Below are 23132 nucleotides of genomic sequence, written 5' to 3'. Positions count from 1 at the left end.
TTAGTGACCAGTGAAACCATAATGAATATGACTGTGGTTACACTGTTATTATTACTGCTATAAGTAATACTATACTTTTAGTATAAGCTAATATAAAATTAAGTGCTTGCTAGTGAAAGAGGAGAGTGAAAAAGTTGGCTTAAGGCTCAACATTCAGAAAACTTAGATCATGGCATCTGGTCCCATCACGTCATAGGAAATAGATGGGGAAACAGTGGAAACGGTGGCTGACTTTATTTTTTTGGGCTCCAAAATCACTGCAGATGGTGATTGCAGCTATAAAATTAAAAGACACTTACTCCCAGGAAGGAAAGTTATGACCAACCTAGATAGCATATTAAAAAGCAGAGACATTACTTTGCCAACAAAGGTTCGTCTAGTCAAGGCTATGGTTTTTCCAGTGGTCATGTATGGATGTGAGAGTTGGACTGTGAAGAAAGCTGAGCGCTGAAGAATTGATGCTTTTGAACTGTGGTGTTGGAGAAGACTCTTGAGAGTCCCTTGGACTGCAAGGAGATCCAACCAGTTCATCCTAAAGGAGATCAGTCCTGGGTGTTCATTGGAAAGACTGATGCTAAAGCTGAAACCACAATACTTTGGCCACCTCATGCGAAGAGTTGACTCATTGGAAAAGACTCTGATGCTTGGGAGGGACTGGGGGCAGGAGGAGAAGGGGATGACAGAGGATGAGATGGCTGGATGGCATCACCGACTCGATGGACATGAGTTTGGGTAAACTCCAGGATTTGGTGATGGACAGGGATGCCTGGCATGCTGCAGTTCATGGGGCCACAAAGAGTCAGATACGATTGAGCGACTGAACTGAACTGAACTGAAACATCAGCTACTTAGTCTATAAGTAGTAGCAGCAAAACTTTACCATAGTCAACCAAATGTGGTTTCTCTGTGCTCTTAAAGATATTTTAGATAAGTTCTCCAACCATATAAAAATTCAATGATACTAAAAAATTCCTTTGATAGAGGAAGAATTAAATGGATCACTTTTTTATTTCTTCATATAGAAACAAGAACAAAAATTCTAACACATTTGAGCTATAAGTAAATGGAGATTCAGTCAATTAACACTTGGAAATAAAACCAAGGAGTTGTGATAGGCCACATTCTCTACCAACTTGAGTGAAAAGCAGAAATGAGTCTTAACTTCTCTTTAGGAAGATAGATTTTAAAACAGAATGGCTTGCTTAGAAATAAACATTTAATTATTTCATAAAATCAAAGATTCAGCATCTTAGTAATTTTGTCTGATTTTAAATCTTATATGGACTATAACAGATTATTAAATGAAATTACTTAGAATGGATTAAAAATGTAAACCTCATTTAGTCCTTTGAAAGTCTCACATAGCTTAGACAAAGATATATTTGTTCCGGGAGTACATTGCCAGCATTCATTTTATCATTACAAACTTGCTTTTGACTTTTTCAATACATTTATTAAATATGAAGTATTTTTAAAGTGACTTTTAAAACCCCCACACTTATAGTCAACTTTTAAATATTTTTAAATTAAATACATATATATATATAGATATACACATTATTTTTAAAGGTTACTTTCACTTCACAATTATTACAAAATATTGGCTATATCCCCCCCTGTTGTATAATACAACCATGAGACATTTGCACCCAATAATTTATACTTCTCCCACCTCCACCTCTAGATTTCCCCTCCCCCCAGGAAGTAATGAAATCTGAGCTTGATTTTTTTGTGCATATATAGGTTTCAGCTACACCATATTGGGAAATGGACGCAATATATTACCCAGTTCAGAGACTTGCTGAGAATTGTAATTTCTTCAAATTATCCCCAAACTTAAAAAGATTTCCATTGCATGTAATATCCTTATAGTAAAACATACAGAAAATATAATAAGTAGAAAACAATAAAATAAAATAGGAATATATATTTTAATTTCACCACTTATGTCAAAGAATCTGAAATAAGATTTAAAGTATTAACCTAATAATTCATTCCCTTACCAGGCAGGCATGTTTTCTTAAGTTTAATACCACTGCTCTTAAGAGGTTTTTTTATCATGGACAAATAAGTATATTAACTTTTCTGAGAGAAATACTATAGTTGCATTCTAAGTGTAAATTGATCTCTGTCATATCAGCTCTTCAAATTAATGCATAATGTATTTATGCACTTATATAGATGCAAGTATGTACTTACAGTAATGTAAACTCACCATTAAAGTCATTCTTAAAGGCCAGCACATTTATTCTTAATACTTCTTGATTATTCAACACATGCATGATTCTATAAATAAAAAGAGAAGAAATAAGAAAATGAGTGAAATAACTGAATGCACATGCTATCATATGATAATTATAAAGAACAGTGATTGCTTTAGTTACTGAATTTTACTTAAAGTGGCTACCCATAGTATCAGCTAGTAAAATAGGATTTAAAACATGATCTAGGACCTACAGGGAATTTGGACTTTCATCTACTTCTTCCTACATTGAACTGAGGTAACCCAGTCACAAACAGAAATGTCCCATGCCGCATCTTTGTCTAGAAATGGAGGAGCAAATATGATGTGAAGAGAATAAAATAATGTTTCTTAATTGTTCACAAAGAAGTAGGAATTTCCTATTTTTGAGACTAAAATAAGAAATTGGAAATAACCCACTGCACCATTGTTGGTTCAAAACCTTAGAAGCTTCCCAGGAAAAATGTGAAACTAGCCCCCATACACAGAGGTAAAGGATAAACTGAAGAAAGAAGTGGGCCACTCCAGACTGGTAGATGACAGATTTAATGAGCAAAGGAATTTAAATACAAGGCTTATCTTGGATTGCCATAAGATGAGTAGATCTCCACCCTCTCCCACAAGAATCTTAAAAGCTTATAGAAAGAAATTAACTGGGTCAATCTCATATACAGTCTACATTGTCTCAGCCACACATTGCTTTCTCAAGGCTGAATCCATGAAAATGGTTCCCACAATGGAAATGGTGAGCAGAGCAAAAATTCCGAGGAGAAGGGAAATGGGTAAAGGAGCCTCTGATTATCAGGGTCTGGCTTTTGGGCCAACAGAGGTCCCATCTACCAACAACCTCTTTGAACAACCAGGTCATCAATATATAGTAATAGGATTAGAATGTGTATATTATCTCAAAAGTCTTTGTCTAGTTTAAACATGAAATTGTCAATACAATTTTTTAAAGTTCTAAACAAGACTAAAGTCATGTTCTTTAAGGGAACAACATGTTCCCTAAAACTGTGACACTAGTGACTGCCCATATGGAAGAAGAAAACTTTTTTTGATGTACAGTTCCAGGAGGAACAACCCCACGTCCAAGGAGCCATGGCTGCACGGGCGCAGGAGGGCCTAGAGGAGCTATCCCATGTTGAAGGTCAGGAAGGGCAGTGGTGAGGAGATACCCCTCGTCCAAGTAAGGAGCAATGGCTGCACTTTGCTGGAACAGCCGTGAAGAGATACCCCACGCCCAAGTCAACAGAAACCCAAGTAAGACGGTAAGTGTTGCAAGAGGGCATCAGAGGGCAAACACACTGAAACCATACTCACAGAAAACTAGTCAATCTACTCACACTAGGACCACAGCCTTGTCTAATTCAGTGAAACTAAGCCATGCCCGTGGGGCAACCCAAGATGGGCGGGTCATGGTGGAGAGATCTGACAGAATGTGGTCCACTGGAGAAAGGAATGGCAAACCACTTCATTATTCTTGCCTTGAGAACCCCATGAACAGTATGAAAAGGCAAAATGATAGGATACTGAAAGAGAAACTCCCCAGGTCAATAGGTGTCCAGTATGCTACTGGAGATCAGTGGAGAAATAACTCCAGAAAGAATGAAAGGATGGAGCCAAAGCAAAAAGAATACCCAGCTGTGGATGTGACTGGTGATAGACGCAAGGTCCGATGCTGTAAAGAGCAATATTGCATAGGAACCTGGAATGTCAGGTCCATGAATCAAGGCAAGTTGGAAGTCGTCAAACAAGAGATGGCAAGAGTGAATGTCGACATTCTAGGAATTAGCAAACTGAAATGGACTGGAATGGGTGAATTCTACTCAGATGACCATTATATCTACTACTGCGGGCAGCAATCCCTCAGAAGAAATGGAGTGGCCATCATGGTCAACAAAAGAGTCCGAAATGCAGTACTTGGATGCAATCTCAAAAACGACAGAATGATCTCTGTTCATTTCCAAGACAAACCATTAAATATCACAATAATCCAAGTCTATGCCCCAGCCAGTAATGCTGAAGAAGCTGAAGTTGAACGGTTCTATGAAGACCTACAAGACCTTTTAGAACTAACACCCCAAAAAGATGTCCTTTTCATTATAGTAGACTGGAATGCAAAAGTAGGAAGTGAAGAAACACCTGGAGTAACAGGCAAATTTGGCCTTGGAATACAGAATGAAGCAGGGCAAAGTCTGATAGAGTTTTGCCAAGAAAATGCACTGGTCATAACAAACACCCATTTCCAACACACAAGAGAAGACTCTATACAAGGACATCACCAGATGGTCAACACCGAAATCAGATTGATTATATTCTTTGCAGCCAAAGATGGAGAAGCTCTATACAGTCAGCAAAAACAAGACCAGGTGCTGACTGGGGCTCAGACCATGAACTCCTTATTGCCAAATTCAGACTTAAATTGAAGAAAGTAGGGAAAACCACTAGACCATTCAGGTATGACCTAAATCAAATCCCTTATGATTATACAGTGGAAGTGAGAAATAGATTTAAGGGACTAGATCTGATAGATAGAGTGCCTGATGAACTATGGAATGAGGTTCGTGACATTGTACAGGAGACAGGGATCAAGACCATTCCCATAGAAAAGAAATGCAAAAAAGCAAAATGGCTGTCTGGGAAGGCCTTACAAATAGCTGTGAAAAGAAGAGAAGCGAAAAGCAAAGGAGAAAAGGAAAGATATAAACATGTGAATGCAGAGTTCCAAAGAATAGCAAGAGGAGATAAGAAAGCCTTCTTCAGCAATCAATGCAAAGAAATAGAGGAAAACAACAGAATGGGAAAGACTAGAGATCTCTTCAAGAAAATCAGAGATACCAAAGGAACATTTCATGCAAAGATGAGCTCGATAAAGGACAGAAATGATAAGGACCTAACAGAAGCAGAAGATATTAAGAAGAGATGGCAAGAATACACAGAAGAACTGTACAAAAAAGATCTTCATGACACAGATAATCACTATGGTGTGATCACTGACCTAGAGCCAGACATCCTGGAATGCGAAGTCAAGTGGGCCTTAGAAAGCATCACTACAAACAAAGCTAGTTGAGGTAATAGAATTCCAGTTGAGCTATTCCAAATCCTGAAAGATGATGCTGTGAAAGTGCTGCACTCAATATGCCCGCAAATTTGGAAAACTCAGCAGTGGCCACAGGACTGGAAAAGGTCAGTTTTCATTCCAATCCCAAAGAAAGGCAATGCCAAAGAATGCTCAAACTACTGCACAATTGCACTCATCTCACACGCTAGTAAAGTAATGCTCAAAATTCTCCAAGTCAGGCTTCAGCAATATGTGAACCGTGAACTTCCTGATGTTCAAGGTGGTTTTAGAAAAGGCAGAAGAACCAGAGATCAAATTGCCAACATCTGCTGGATCATGGAAAAAGCAAGAGAGTTCCAGAAAAACATCTATTTCTGCTTTATTGACTATGCCAAAGCCTTTGACTGTGTGGATCACAATCAACTGTGGAAAATTCTGAAAGAGATGGGAATACCAGAACACCTGATCTGCCTCTTGAGATATCTGTATGCAGGTCAGGAAGCAACAGTTAGAACTGGACATGGAACAACAGACTGGTTCCAAATAGGAAAAGGAGTTCGTCAAGGCTGTATATTGTCACCGTGCTATGTAACTTCTATGCAGAGTACATCATGAGAAATGCTGGACTGGAAGAAACACAAGCTGGAATCAAGATTGCCGGGAGAAATATCAATAACCTCAGATATGCAGATGACACCACCCTTATGGCAGAAAGTGAAGAGGAACTAAAAAGCCTCTTGATGAAAGTGAAAGAGGAGAGTGAAAAAGTTGGCTTAAAGCTCAACATTCAGAAAAGGAAGATCATGGCATCTGGTCCCACCACTTCATGGGAAATAGATTGGGAAACAGTGGAAACAGTGTCAGACTTTATTTTGGGGGGCTCCAAAATCACTACAGATGGTGACTGTAGGCATGAAATTAAAAGACGCTTAGTCCTTGGAAGGAAAGTTATGTCCAAGCTAGATAGTATATTCAAAAGCAGAGAATTACTTGCCAACAAAGGTTCGCCTAGTCAAGGCTATGGTTTTTCCTATGATCATGTATGGATGTCAGAGTTGGACTGTGAAGAAGGCTGAGTGCCAAAGAATTGATGCTTTTGAACTGTGGTGTTGGAGAAGACTCTTGAGAGTCCCTTGGACTGCAAGGAGATCCAGCCAGTCCATTCTGAAGGAGATCAGCTCTGGGATTTCTTTGGAAGGAATGATGCTAAAGCTGAAACTCCAGTACTTTGGCTGCCTCATGTGAAGAGTGGACTCATTGGAAAAGACTCTGATGCTGGGAAGGATTGGGGCAGGAGGAGAAGGGAACGACAGAGGATGAGATGGCTGGATGGCATCACTGACTCAATGGATGTGAGTCTGAGTGAACTCCGGGAGTTGGTGATGGACAGGGATGCCTGGCGTGCCTTGATTCATAGGTTCGCAAAGAATCGGACATGACTGAGCGACTGATGATCTGATCTGATCTGATCAGTTCAATTCAGTCGCTCAGTCGTGTCCTACTCTTTGCGACCCCATGAATCGTAGCACGCCAGGCCTCCCTGTCCACCACCAACTTTGATGCTGCAGCTATACAAATATACAGCTGTTTCTAAATTCAATTGTATGGAAGGATTCTTGACTCTGTCACTTTATGTAACCTTGGGTAAATTATTTAATGCCTCTAAGTTTTAATGTCTTTATTCATACAATGGGATATTGAAGACTCTGAGTTTAGTTGGTGAGTTTTACAAGTGCTAAATCTTCAGAAAAATCATTTGGAATTTTCTTTTTTAAGTTATTAAATAAATAAAATACTTCTTAAATTTTTAATATAGATCTTATCACATAGGAGGTACTCTCTCCATATATATATTAGTTATATAACATTTTTAACTTCATCATCATCATTATGGTTGATCATTTTTAATTCAGAAGTCACATACTTGGGTCCTTGACTTTGACTAAGTCACTGTTAGCAGGCATAGTCTTTCATGGTAACCTTCTAAGGATTCTTATATAACTGGTGTCCTCTGAATATTTCTCTGATTCAGTAGAAGTCCATAAAAAGAAACTCTTACTCGAAGATAATACTTATAAATAACAAAAGAGAGAAAGTCCTTTCTGAAATTTGTGCTTCTTCCTCTGTTAGGCAAGCCATTCCCATAGTAATGAAATAAAAATCTTCTAGATGCATATGAGCTTTCCTGTGGCTCAGCAGTAAAAGGACCCACTTGCCAATGCAGGATACATGGGTTTCATCCCTGGGTCAGGAAGTGGCAACCCGCTCTAACATTCTTGCCTGAGAAATCCTATGGGCAGAGGAGACTGGCAGGCTGCTGTCCAGAGGGTTGTAGACAGCAGGACAACTTAGCAAGTAAACAAGATGTATATATGTTAAAAGCAATCTAAGGAAGATGAAGCTCCCCATTCCTCATAACTGCTGTTTTCATTTTCAGTTTAGGCCAGTGGAAATCAGATTGCAAGAAGGTATTTGAAGACAATGAGAGAAATTTTGAATCATTTGCATTGTGTGCTTTACTTCCAGTTTGCAACATTGCAGTTAATATCAGAAAAACATAAAATTTAGAAAAGAGCAAAAACTTGATTAGAAATGCCTTAGAATAGCATCATTATATGTTATGTTATATATCATTTTGCAACTTATATATTGTATTTTTCTTCTGTAACTACCACACATATTAGGTAATGGGTTTTGAGAAAATAATGATAGTGAAAATATTGATATACCACATTTTATTCCCTCTTAAGTATACTATTGATCAGATTCTAGACTATAATTTTTAGCTCTGCTGAGGAATGACAGACACAATCATGAGTTTTATTATGGGTTATAAAAGGATACTATATAAAATCCTCACTCAAAAATTGTTCCTCAACAATAGATATCTTTTGTGCAAGTACTTAAATAACACTTCCTCATGTCAGTTGTAACCCTCTCATCAAGGTTTTGGGTCAAGGACTGAAAAATGCAGTGCTAAAAGCTGAAGTCTTATTACTCTGTGAAAGGCTATTGTCAGCACTTATATTTTAAAATTGTTTTTAACCCTAAATGAACTGAGCTATATACATCCCCCAAAATATATGTTAGTTGCTCTGCTCTAACATATATGTTAGTTGTCCGACTCTTTGCAACCACATGAACTATAGCCTGCCAGGCTACTCCGTCCAAAAGATATGGGTCAACATTAAAATTTTTGTTTTCCTTACTCAAATTCATATTTTTAGCTTTGGTTTTATAAAATCCAGATAAAGGAATGCACTTATAAATAGTGTGTTATAAAATTATTTTACTTAGATCAAAAAATTATTTTACCTAGATCAAACAGGACCATAAAGCACTAGACAAACTATATTTGGGAATAAAGCAATTCAGATTGACTATACTTTAGTGTGCTGAAATTTCAATACTTTTTCTTAGAACTAATGGTAAGATTTCTTTCCTATTACATAATTTTGATTCAGTTTGTATGTTCCCAGTTCTCTCAAATGCTGGTATTTTTTAAAATTTTTATTTATTTTAATTGGAGGCTAATTACTTTACAATATTGTGGTGGTTTTTGCTATACATTGACATGAATCAGCCACAGGTGTACAGCTTAAAAGCTGAGGTGCCTGATGCAAGACAGAAACTCTAGGCTGGGGATGGTGTTTATGGAAAACAAAAATGTATCTCAGCCATTTCTATTTGCTTCAGTGTCATTTGCCCTTGTGAAGAGGTCATCCTGACAGATTTCAGGGTTTTTCTTTCAGAGGATTTTGTTCCATTTACTGTATACCTATAGATTCAGCATGTCTCAGGACACATGTGAGGCCAGGAATTTTCTTTTATATATATTATTTATTTGGCCATGCTGGATCTTAGCTTCTGCATGCAGTACCCTCAATCTTTGATGCAGCATGTGGATTCTTATTTGTGGCATGCAGAATCCTTTTTTAGTTGCAGTATGCAAGCTTCCAGTCCCAGTATGTGGGAACCAGTTCCCTGACCAGGGACTGAACTCAGATCCGCTGCATTAGGAGTTTGGAGTCTTAGCCACTGGACCACCAAGGAAGTCCCAAGGATTTTTCTATGTCAACATCTTGAACCAAAATTCTGTATGTTCCAGGTTCTAACACAAATTCCTATGTGGTCTAGGGTCCGTTGATTAAACAGACAATATCTACTTTTTAAAGTCCTGACAACTTTGACATTTTTTCCTCTCTTGTTAAACTCATTCATGATACCAGAAGCCAAGTTATTTTATGACTAGAAAAAAAAAAAAAAAAACCATTTTTTAGGTTTGGAGCTGATTATATACAAGTATTTGAGAAATTTAAATAGATTTTCTGTTACAAATGAAGCCAAGGTTGTAAAGACAGTTCCCAGATAACATATAGCAAATTCAGTTTCTTTCTTACTGTTATTTTAAATTTATTCTTGCTATGATACTACCGCTCCACAAAAGCCTCTATTTCTTAACACTCACTATGCCCTCTTCCTAGTCAGCATGTGTTTTCGCTGATCATCAATATTAGAAACAACTCTGGCAAAATGGGGAGATAAAAGCTTATCAGTTTTTAGACATATATACTTAAAAACTTACCACATTTATTTCATTAATGTTGATTATATTTTAGGTCATAAATTACTAACAGGTTATAATTTTTATTTAACATAAATTTTACACCACCCCATCTTACTAAACTAATGAAATAATATATTCAATGCATGTGTGTGTATGTAGATAGATATATATATATATATATATATATATATATATATATTGCAGCTTATTTCCTAAATACTTCATCTTGTAGGAAATTTTCAAAGGAGAGTACATTTTTTCTTGCTAATAATTTGTTATATGGCTAGCTTGATTTTTGGCAGATAGTCAGTTTTCTGAAAACACTTTAATCTATAATGATACTAGCACCAAAAAATTTAAATTTCTTATTCGTTGCTTGAAAGCTTTCATCCCTTTAAAAATGAGCACACTGAATCATTCCTTAAAAGAAGGATAATGAATAAGTAGGGACTTTTTATTCTTTAACTTTTGGCATTACCTTAAAGATTGTTTCTATAAAGATTTCAAGATACCATAATATAATAATTGAAGTGAGTGAAGTATAGCTGAATATCCATAACCTAGGCATAGGTTCTCAACGTATAATCAAGTCAATTTTTTAAGAATTTTCTATAGTGAATATGTGTAGTGTTACACGGATATCCATCCGTTAGAATGTAGCATACTACTTAAGGCTCTAAAAGATAAATTTGATTCAGAATCAAGTTTGCACTTGAAAAAGATCTTACAGTTACAGATACATGTAAGTATCCAGGGCAAGAATTCTATTCAAAATGTAAGAGAATGCTTAGGGTATATAAAAAGAAGAAGGCAATCAATACAAATTTTTTTTAATGGTGCATATTTTGAAGCTCCAATAATTTGGCCACCTAATGCAAAGAGCCCACTCACTGGAAAAGACTCTGATGCTGGGAAAACTGAAATCAAAAGGAGAAGAGGGCGGCAGAGGATGAGATGGTTAGATAGCGTTACTGACTCAATGGACTTTAAGCTCTGGGAGATAGTAGAGGACAGGGAATCCAGATGTACTACAGTCCACGTGGTTGCAAAGAGTAGGACATGACTTAGCAACTGAACAACAACATTAAATTATTGTATTATTGATAGATCTTCAGTATTTTTATATACTGTGTAAAAATATTTAACTTGATTCATCTATTATAAAAAATTTGGTAATCACCAACACAGGGAAATCTGCTCAAAATTCAATAATAAACTAAATGGGAAAATAATTTTTTAAAAAATAGATAAATGCATATGCATAAGTGTATCAATTAGCTGTACACCTAAAACTAACACATTGTTAATCTGCTATGCTCCAATATATAATAAACATTCTTAATTAAATAATATACTACAAATTTGGTAATCAGAAGTATAACAAAAGGATACAAAAAGTTGAAAATCATTATCCTAAAGATACAAGGAAGAAGGGAAAATAGTCATCTGAAAAGGCCTTATAAATAACTGAGAAAAGAAGAGACATGGAAGGTAAAGGAGAATGGAAAAGATATACCCATCTGAATGCAGGGTTCCAGAGAATAAAAAGGAGAGGTAAGAAAGCCTTCTTAAGTGACCAATGCAAGTAAATAGAAGAGAACAGTAAAATGGGAAAGACTAGCGATCTCTTCAAGAAAATTAAAGATATCAAGGAACGTTTCATGCAAAGATGGGCAAAATAAATGGCAGAAATGGGAAAGACAGAAGCAGAAGAGACTAAGAAGAGGTGGCAAGAATATACAGAAGAACTATAGAAGAAAGGTCTTAATGACATGGATAACCACAAAGATGTGGTCACTCATCTAGAGCCAGACATCCTGGAGTGTGAAGTCAAGTAGACCTTAGGAATCATTACCTTGAACCAAGCTAGTAGATGTGATGGAATTCCAGCTGAGCTATTCCAAATCATCAAAGACGAAGCTGTTAAAATGCTTCACTCAATATGTCAGCAAATTTGAAAACTCAGCAGTGGCCTCAGGACTGAAAAGATCAGTTTTCATTCCAATCCCAAAGCAGGGCAATGCCAAAGAATGTTCAAACTACTGTACAATTGTACTCATTTTATACAGTAGCAAGGTAATGCTCAATATCTTTCAAGCTAGGTTTCAGTAGTACATGAACTGAGAACTTCCAGACATACAAACTGGGTTAAGAAAAGGCAGAGGAACCAGAGATCAAATAGCCAACATTCATTGGATCATAGAGAAAGCAAAGGAATTCCAAAAACAAAAACAAAAAACCACTTCAGCTTCACTGACCACACAAAAGCCTTTGACTATGTGGATCACAAAAAACTATGAAAAATTCATAAAGAGATGGGAATACCAGACCACCTTACCGGCCTCTTGACAAATTTGCATGCAGGCAAAGAAGCAACTGTTAGAAATGGATGTGGAACAACAGACTGATTCAAAACTGGGAAAGGAGTAGATCAAGGCTGTATACAGTCATCCTGCTTATTTAACTTATATCCAGAGTACATCATGCAAAATGCCAGGCTGGATGAAACCAGAGATCAAATTGCCAACATTCATGGGATCATAGAGAAAGCAAAGGAATTCCAAAAACAAAAAAAATCTAATTCTGCTTCACTGACCACACAAAACCCTTTGACTGTGTGCATCACAACAAACTGTAGAAACTTCATAAAGAGATGGGAATATCAGACCACCTTACCTGCCTCTTGAGCATCATGCAAAATGCCATGCTGGATGAAACAAGCTAGAATGAATGTTACTGGGAGAAATATCAACAACTTCAGATATGCAAATGATACCACTCTAATGGGCAAAAATGTAGAGGAACTAAAGAGCCTCCTGAAGAGGGTCAAAAAAGAGAGTGAAAAAGCTGCCTTAAAACTCAACATTCAGAAAACTAAGATCATGGCATCTGGTCCCATTACTTCATGGCAAATAGATGGAGAAAAAGTAGAAACAGTGACAGATTTTATTTTCTTGGGCTCCAAAAATCTCTGAGGATGGTGACTGTAGCCACAAAATTAAAAGAAACTTACTCCTTGGAAGAAAAGCTCTGACAAACCTAGACTGCATATTACAAAGTAGAGACATCATCTTGCCAACAAAAGTCCATACAGTCAAAGCTACAGGTTTTCCAGTAGTCATGTACAAATGTGACAGCTGGACCATAAAGAAAGCTGAGCAATTGAAAGAACTGATGCTTTCAATTTGTGGTGCTGGAGAAGACTCTTGAGAGTCCCTTGGACAGCAAGGAGATCAAACCAGTCAATCCTAAAGAAAATCAACCCTGAATATTTATTGGAAAGACTAATGCTGACACTCCGATACTTTGGCCACTTGATGCAAAGAGCCAACTCATTGGAAAAGACCCTGATCCTGGGATATATTGAGGGCAGGAGGAGAAGGGGGTGACAGAGGAGGAGATGGTTAGATGGCATCACCAATGCAATGGACATGAGTTTGAGCAAATTCTGGGAGATAAGGAAGGACAAGGAAACCTGGTGTGTTGCAGTTCATGGGGTCACAAAGAGTCAGACAGGACTTAGCAATGGAACAACAAATGGGAATTTTTCATATGTGTGTTCATTTACTTCTCTTAAACCTTTGAAATAATAATAAATGTGTACTTCTAAGTGTGGTTTGGAGGTTCCACAGGACTAATAATTTATTATAAGGAAACCATAAATTGGTTTTGGAGTTATTTAGTTTTACTTGCTTATTCCTATGCTGTGAAACAAGATAGAAAATATTTAAAATACACGTGCCAAGTTGTTTTTATTTTTGGATTTAATAGTATCAATATTTTGAAACAATGTATTTTAATATGATATTACATTAGTCATAAATTTTTAATTTTCCCTCTTCTACTCTATCTACTAAATTCACCCCAGAGCAACTATAATTAAAGTGATTTTAATATAGGAATAATCAGTCTCAAACTGAATATAATCTTTACCATTTCAAATATTTATATATGTGTATTAATAAGCAAAGAATCTAGTGTCACAAACTCATAGGCAGAGGAAAATTATGATTTTTAATTGGAATGCATATCTATGATTATAAAGTTTATTTTATATAATTTATTAACATTTTAGTTAATTTCTTAATTTTCTTAAAATGTAAATGACTTCAAAAACAGTTTCATCTAACCAAAATAATTACATATGGTTTGAAAAGAAGAACCTTCGTCTACATATTTTATGTATTTACCTATTTTCTGTTGATGATGTATACTCTCACAAGAATCTGTACCTGCTCAGAGGCAACTTTCTTCTTAGAAATTCAAGGCTGATTACAATTTTGGAATCATTTAAAATTTCTCAATTAAGTGCTGGCCATTGAAAATCACATTATTAAATATTTTTAACTGCATGTATGGAAAACAATGACAAATTCTAATCATGAGGTTAGGGTAGAGTATGCCTTTGGTACTATTGCTTCTATTAGAAATGTTTTACCATATATATCATTAGCATATCAAAATGGATAATAGTTTGCTATGACTCAAATTTATTATCTATTTTCTTAAGTCTAATAATGGAATATTTTGGTAAGGAACTATATCTAAGGGATGACATAAAAGTGGTATTTTTATAGCACCTGTAAGTTTTCATAATACATTTCTATTTTTCCTTTGATATTTTCATTAACCTTAAAAATCAGGACTTAAGTTTATCTCATTATTTAGAGAAAATGAATCATAAAAGACCTAACTAAAACAGGGGAACATTGGTAAAATTGCAGTTGTGGCAACCACAGAAATTCACAGTCCAGGTCTTCCTTCAGGACAAACTTGCTGCATGCAATATAGAGAATCAACAGCCTTCACTTGCTCCACCTTCTAGGTTACGCTATCCCCTTGGGTAAGGCCACAGCCACGCACCCTGGGTGCTCCCAGCCAGTGACTGAGCCTGGTGGGATTCCTAAAACTGAGCCATCCCTGCCTAATCTGGGACAATTCTAATAGGTAATCTTTGTCCTGGGACTCCTTATTGACCTGGCTGAGACTCTCACCAGGCTGCACTGCAGTCTACGGCTCTTTCTACTCAGTGCTCCTTTCTTCCCTTCATGAACAAATGTCAGACCAAGACTGCAGTCTGCAAGGTCTCTCTGCCTACTTTTGCTCTTCCTCTTCTTTATCTTAGGGGGTTTATTTTCTTAAATATATCTCCTTAAGCACAGTCCAATGCTGATATCTGCAATAGACGGTCTGAGATAATACAGTGGCTAATTACCTTCATGGATAGTAGAGAGAGATTCATGCTCGTAGGACTACTGATAACTGAGAAATGTTGTCCAGCTAAAATATGAAATCCTATTATATAAATAGATCACAAGAGTTCTGCTCCTAGGAATGGTAATGAAGCATGTGTACATACATGCTCAGTCATGTAAAATTCTTTGCTACCCCATGGACTGTAGCTCACCAGGCTCCTGTCTATGGAATTTTTCAGGTAAGAATACTGGAGCAGGTTGCTATTTCCTTCTCCAGGGGATCTTTCAGGAAGTGAACCCGTATCTCCTGGATTGGCAAACAGGTTCTTTACCAACTGGGCCACCAGGGAAGCCCTAAAGAACTGTATTGCATGCTAACCTAATGACAGGAGCAACTAGAAAAATTTGACAAAATTTGAAGAAAAAAAATCTGTTTGATGAATCAGAAAACTCTTAAAATATGGGGAATTTTTAAGGCCAGACCTGGGGAAGAAAAGAATAAAATAATCAAAACATTCTAAGTATTTTTACAATAGAAACATTTCGGAAAGGAACAATGGACCAAAGGTTGGGATATAATCACACAAATAAACTATTTAATTTCAAACTAAACACTACTTATAAAAGGCTCAAAAATCAACTTTTGTACTTCAATGTGTAATAATTATGTGAATTTAAGCAAAGGCTTAACCTCAATTTTCTCATTGTGAAGTGGGTGAAATATTAATATACTACCTCATAAGTGTATTATGATAATTTTGAGATAATATTTCTAGTGCTCTGACAGTCCAATACATATTAAGCACTAACATTTTGTTAAGATAAGTGAAATTCTCTCTCACAAACACACATACAAATACATTCCCTCGAAAACACTGTTTTATTTAAAGCTCTCATATTTTCACAAAAAAAATTATTCTCCCAAATGACTTTTGAGGATCACTCAAAAATATTCATCAATATTTATTCTTGGGTAAAAAGTCTAAAATGTAGATACTCTCATAATATTATATGGTATATATTTAGAAACTGATGATGAAATACAGTCTCTAAAGTCTCAGAAATTCTAATTAGTGGAATGCCATAAAAACAAACATTTCAAGTAGTTGCTTATTACTCTGTATGTTAGAATATGCTTTGCTGTGTCACAGAAATTTCGCTATAATGTGATCCATTACTTATGTAAGATGACTTGATTATACTAAACACTATTGATGTTACTCAATTTGGAACTATCTGCTAGAAACCCTAACCCTAATTTGGAAAAAATACTGTGTCATGACTCAGAGGTATATTATGTCAGAGTGGCCTGAATATTTTTAACCATAGCAATGGGTAAAAAAAAATTCTATATTTCATCAGTCTTTTTTCTACTGAAATAATTTATATAATAGTATTGCTTTAACAATGTATTTTTTTCTAAGAATGCACCTATCTAATTGCAGTGGAATAGAAGATATATAGCACTGTTCAGTTTCAAAATTTTTTAAAATTTCATTATTTCCACCAATTATCCTATAAGTCAGCACTCATATTTTAATTATGCAAATTATGCATAAAGACACTGAATAATATAAATGTATCAAAATAATGTGAATTTTTAAACAAAAGTGAATGGCTGTAGTGTTTATTCTGTGTTCTACCATTATAAAGTTTCACTGTTTACTGAATAATGATGTTGGACTGTAGTAAACCTTTTTCTCACATAAAAAAAGTAATGATTTATGACATTATTAATTGTCTAGATGCCATCTGGACAGATTCACCATTTTATTCTGAAATTAATTTTCAAAAAGTATGCAGAAGTTTCAAAAATCATAATTTATTTCTATCTTCATACCATATTTGGTCAGCTAGCTATTATTTTCTAGCCTGTTGGCACTGACAATTTGGATCAGTTTGTATTTCAAATCACTCAGGCACTTAATAGCTTATAAATGTTTACACGGGGACCAGAATGGAGAAGAAAACAAATTTTGAAGGAAAACATCAGTGTGTACACCAGCCCTGGACAATACCCAGTAACGTTAGCTTCATTTTTTCTTATTAATTTCACTCTCTCTGTAGTTGAAGCCAATTCTTCCTACAGCCTTCCTTTCCATACTAACCTAGTCTTTGCAAAATAAAATCTTTGATATTGTGTATCTTTGTGGAGGAAATCAAAACTATTCAGATATAAAATTTCTCATAGATTGCTATAATTTATTCAGTCCTCCCTGTCCAGAGGGTTGCCTCCTATACTGACTCTAAGCACAGCCATGCAGATCACTTTGGTTAATAGTGAAGAAGCAAATGTAGCACAAGCAGAAAGAAGAAAACTGCATCTTCACTGAGACATTCCCTATCTTAGTGCTATTGAAATAAGTAATCTAGTTTATATATATTAAAAAAAAAAAAAGCCTAGAGTAGCCTGTCACCTGAAAAAACACAATGATCACATCACCTCTGTAACTCCAACTAGTATGTAGCAAGTTTCCAGGCATAAGAATGAGCCACCCTAGACAAACCAGTCCTAGATGACCTCCTGATGTCTAGACAAGACGGACTTGAGGTCAGCAAAGCATACCCTACATCAGCAAAAGTGTCTAATCAACACAGACATCTGTGGGAAGTAATAAATGGCAGTTGTTTAAAAACTAGATTTGTGAGTGATCTGCTGTAGAGATAAAGGTGATTAATACAACATAGTTTCTATGGTGACTCATAAAATCTCTCACTCATTGGGCCTGTTTTCAAATTTTCAAAGCAAACATTGCCTAATAAATTTATGATGGGGATCAATATTTTGGGGAACGAAAAAACAAACAAAAGAAAATTTATGTTTTAAGTAGAAGCAACTAAGGTCTCTTTTTGTGGGGTGAAGAGGAGGTAAGAAAATGCACTGGAAATCCATGTAGAGTCTTTTGCTAAGATTTCTGGAAGCCAGAAGGAAATTCTGTTATCTTGTTTTTAATGGACATCAAAGGTTACAATAATAATACAAATTCCGTTCAATTCAGTTCAGTAGCTCAGTTGTGTCCAACTCTTTGTGATCCCATGAATTATAGCACTCCAGGCCTCCCTGTCCATCACCAACTCCCGGAGTTCACCCAGACTCATGTCTATCAAGTCAGTGATGCCATCCAGCCATCTCATCCTCTTTCGTCCCCTTCTCCTCCTGCCCCCAATCCCTCCCAGAATCAGGGTCTTTTCCAATGAGTCAACTCTTCACATGAGGTGGCCAAAGTATTGGAGTTTCAGCTTTACCATCAGTCCTTCCAATGAACACCTAGGACTGATCTCATTTAGGATGAACTGGTTTGATCTCCTTGCAGTCCAAGGGACTCTCAAGAGTCTTCTCCAACACCACAGTTCAAAAGCATCAATTCTTTGGCACTCAGCCTTCTTCACAGTCCAACTCTCACATCCATACATGACCACAGGAAAAACCATAGCCTTGACTAGACGATCCTTTGTTGGTAAAGTAATGTCTCTGCTTTTGAATAGGCTATCTAGGTTGGTCATAACTTTTCTTCCAAGGAGCAAGCATCTTTTAATTTCATGGCTGCAGTCACCATCTATAGTGATTTTGGAGCCCAAAAAAATAAAGTCTGACACTGTTTCCACTGTTTCCCCATCTATTTCCCATGAAGTGATGGGACAAGATGCCATGATCTTCGTTTTCTGAATGTTGAGCTTTAAGCCAACTTTTTTACTCTCCTCTTTCACCTTCATCAAGAGGCTTTTTAGTTCCTCTTAACTTTCTGGCATAAGGGTGGTGTTGTCTCCATATGTGAGGTTATTGATATTTCTCCCAGCAATCTTGATTCCAGCTTGTGTTTCTTCCAGTCCAGCATTTCTCAGGATGTACTCTGCATATAAGTTAAATAAACAGGGTGACATTATTCAGCCTTGACGTACTCCTTTTCCTATTTGGAACCAGTCTGTTGTTCCATGTTCAGTTCTAACTGTTGCTTCCTGATCTGCATACAGATTTCTCAGGAGGCAGGTCAGGTGGTCTGGTATTCCCATCTCTTTCAGAATTTTCCACAGTTGATTGTGATCCACACAGTCAAAGGCTTTGGCATAGTCAATAAAGCAGAAATAGATGTTTTTCTGGAACTCTCTTGCTTTTTCCATGATCCAGCAGATGTTGGCAATTTGGTCTCTGGTACCTCTGCCTTTTCTAAAACCAGCTTGAACATCAGGAGTTCACGGTTCACATATTGCTGAAGCCTGACTTGGAGAATTTTGAGCATTACTTTACTAGCGTGTGAGATGAGTGCAATTGTGCAGTAGTTTGAGCATTCTTTGGCATTGCCTTTCTTTGGGATTGGAATGAAAACTGACCTTTTCCAGTCCTGTGGCCACTGCTGAGTTTTCCAAATTTGCGGGCATATTAAGTGCAGCACTTTCACAGCATCATCTTTCAGGATTTGAAAGACCTCAACTGGAATTCCATCACCTCCACTAGCTTTGTTTGTAGTGATGCTTTCTAAGGCCCACTGGACTTCACATTCCAGGATGTCTGGCTCTAGGTGAGCAATCACACCATCATGATTATCTGGGTCATGAAGATCTTTTTTCTACAGTTCTTCTGTGTATTCTTGCCACCTCTTCTTAACTTCTTCTGCTTCTGTTAGGTCCATACCATTTCTGTCCTTTATTGAGCCCATCCTTGCATGAAATGTCCCCTTGGTATCTCTAATTTTCTTGAAGTAATCTCTAGTCTTTCCCATTCTGTTGTTTTCCTCTATTTCTTTGCATTGATTGCTGGGGAAGGCTTTCTTATCTCTTCTTGCTATTCTTTGGAACTCTGCATTCAGATGCTTATATCTTTCCTTTGCTCCTTTGCTTTTCACTTCTCTTCTTTTCACAGCTATTTGTAAGGCCTCCCCAGACAGCCATTTTGCTTTTTGCATTTCTTTTCCATGGGGATGGTCTTGATCCCTGTATCCTATACAATGTCACGAACCTCATTCTATAGTTCATCAGGCATTCTATCTATCAAATTTAGGCCCTTAAATCTATTTCTCACTTCCACTGTATAATCATAAGGGATTTGATTTAGGTCATACCTGAATGGTCTAGTGGTTTTCCCTACTTTCTTCAATTTAAGTCTGAGTTTGGCAAGAAGGAGTTCATGATCTGAGCCACAGTCAGTTCCCAGTCTTGTTTTTGTTGACTGTATAGAGCTTCTCCATCTTTGGCTGCAAAGAATATAATCAATCTGATTTCAGTGTTGACCATCTGGTGATGTCCATGTGTAGAGTCTTCTCTTGTGTTGTTGGAAGGGGGTGTTTGCTATGACCAGTGCATTTTCTTGGCAAAACTCTGTTAGTCTTTGCCCTCCTTCATTCCATATTCCAAGGCCAAATTTGCCTGTTACTCCAGGTGTTTCTTGATTTCCTACTTTTGCATTCCAGTCCCCTATAATGAAAAGGGCATCTTTTTGGGGTGTTAGTTCTAAAAGGTCTTGTAGGTCTTCATAGAACCATTCAACCTCAGCTTTCAGCATTACTGGTTAGGGCGTAGACTTGGATTAATACTCAGCCATTAAAAAGAATATATTTGAATCAGTTCTAATGAGGTGGATGAAACTGGAGCCTATTATACAGAGTGAAGTAAGCCATATGAAAAACACCAATATAGTATACTAAAGCATATATATGGAATTTAGAAAGATGGTAACGATAACCCTATATGTGAGACAGCAAGAGACACAGATGTATAGAACAGTCTTTTGGACTCTGTGGGAGAGGGCGAGGGTGGTATGATTTGCGAGAATGGCATTGAAACATGTATATTATCATATGTGAAACAGATAGCCAGTCCAGGTTCAATGCATGATGCAGGGTGCTTGAGGCTGGTGCACTGGGATGACCCAGAGGGATGGTATGGGAAGGGAGGTGGGAGGGGTGTTCAGGATGGGGAACACATGTACACCTGTGGCAAATTCATGTCAATGTATGGCAAAACCACTACAATATTGTAATTAGCCGCCAATTAAAATAAATTTATATTAAAAACAAAATAAAATGATAGCTCAATGAGTGAATGTTCCCCTGTCAGTTTTATCAAATTTAAGAAAAAAAATATAATCCGCATTAATGCCATGACACACTTCTTGGAGGCTTCCTTCTCCTTCTCAGAGACTGCATTTAGCCTAAATTCCTCCTTGTAAGACAGAAGAAGGGACCAAATAGAGATTAAAAATAAGGAAGTAGATGGCAATGAAAGAAAGTCTAAATACACAATTAAATCATAAGACAAGGATATTGTTATCCTGTTGCCAACTCATGTCTGACTCTTTGTGACTCCATGGAATTTGGCACCCAAGGCTTCCCTGTCCTTTGCTATCTCCCAGAGTCTGCTCAAACTCATGCCCTTTGAGTCAGTGATGCCATCCAACCAAGTCACCCTCTGTCACCCGCTTCTCTTCCTGCCCTCAATATTTCCCAGCATCAGGGTCTTTTCCAATGAGTCAACCATGAGGTGGCCAAACTATTGGACCAGGATATTTTCATATAAGTATGCATAGGGACACGAGTCTAAAAACTTTTGATTTTTATGGGCTTCTTGATTGCATGGTATAGACAGCAAAGTAAGCAGATTTTCATGCTGAGTATTTTTACTCTGACTCTTAACTAAAACATAGTTGATGGAAGAAATTAGTATTTTATATAAGCTAATATAATGCAATTAGCATATATACTTCATCTAAAAAACTGTAGTATTACTACATCTATTCTAAAATAATTCCTACACAAAATTCTAAAATTGATACTAGCCCCCTCCCACTGTTTGTGGAGCTGCCTTGGAAGTCTGGCTTCACTTGTTTTCTGATCCAGTTACCTGGCTATAGGATCTTTCTTCATTGTCCTGGGTGGCTCTAGGAAAGTGATAGTTTATAGACTTGTGTGTTTTTTTCAGGAGAGTTTTTTTTCTTTTCTTTTCTATTGTTTCCCACATATAAGCAAACAACCCGTGCTGATTTTTTACTAGGCTCTGGGATGGTTTTTGATCATCCTGAGAAGAATGAGCCTTGGCCTCCAGACCCAGTAAAAGAGACATCCATGGAGAAGAGTGCTCATTCCTGAGGACCTGGAGGGCTTGCACCCCAGGAGGACTAGCTAGAAGCAGTTGGTCACCACAGAAGCAGGCTTCCTCAAAGACAGTTTGTACAATGAAGAAATCCTAATTGTGTGGGACCCAACTGTTTAGCATTCAGATATCCCAAAGTGGTACAGGAATCCCGACTACAGTTTCTTCAATAACTTCAAGAGCTATCGTAAGCTGCATCCTGATCAGCCCTTTTACATCCTCAAGCCCCAGATGCCTTGGGAGCTGTGGGACTCAAAGCTGATCCAGCCAAATCCCCCATCCTCTGGGATACTCGGCATTGCCATTTTGATGATGTCACTGTGTGACCAGGTGGATATTTACGAGTTCCTCCCATCCAAGCACAAGACTGATGTGTGCTACTACTATCAGAGGTATTTCGAAAGTGCCTGCACAATGGGCGCCTACCACCCACTCCTTTTTGAGAAGAACATGGTGAAGCATCTCAACCTCAGCACAGACGAGGACATCTACCTACTTGGAAAAGCCATACTGCCTGGCTTCCGGACAATTCGCTGTGGAGCATAAGCTCCCCAGCCAGGCCCCCTCACCCTTCCCCACTGGCATTTTATAGCCGGTCTTCTGGCCACCCCGGGCCTCGGAAGGAAGACTGTTTTCCTGAATAATCACAGCCCACACTTCAGGCAGCAAGAGCCCTGGGGCTTCAGAAACTCAAGGGCAGGGCCCCCAGCCCAGCCTGCCCTGTTGTCATGGGGCTGTGTAAATCCAGAGCCTCCTGTCTCACTCATATATACCCATTTAGCATTCCCTCCAGAGAGGGTCCTCCAGCCCCCAACCTAGGTAAATGCAAGATTCACCTTTCCCACCAGGGCTGCCAAAACTGGTCTGCTTTCCCCACCAGAATGATGTTATTATTGCGAACCTGGGAAGCAGGAAAAAAAGGTACAGTCTCTATCCTCACGGAGAAGGCGATGGCACCCCACTCCAGTACTCTTGCCTAAAAAA

General features: G+C 37.4%; 1 pseudogene; it reads left to right on the top strand.

The window, feature by feature from the left end:
- The window catches only part of LOC102264753 (beta-galactoside alpha-2,6-sialyltransferase 1-like), a 35729-nt pseudogene extending 13035 nt beyond the window's left edge, over positions 1-22694 (top strand).
- The last annotated feature ends 438 nt before the right edge of the window (positions 22695-23132 follow it).

The sequence above is a fragment of the Bos mutus genome, chromosome 6, assembly GCF_027580195.1.
Source record: "Bos mutus isolate GX-2022 chromosome 6, NWIPB_WYAK_1.1, whole genome shotgun sequence".
In the NCBI taxonomy this organism is placed as follows: domain Eukaryota; kingdom Metazoa; phylum Chordata; class Mammalia; order Artiodactyla; family Bovidae; genus Bos; species Bos mutus.
This window is presented reverse-complemented; position numbering and strand designations above follow the sequence as displayed.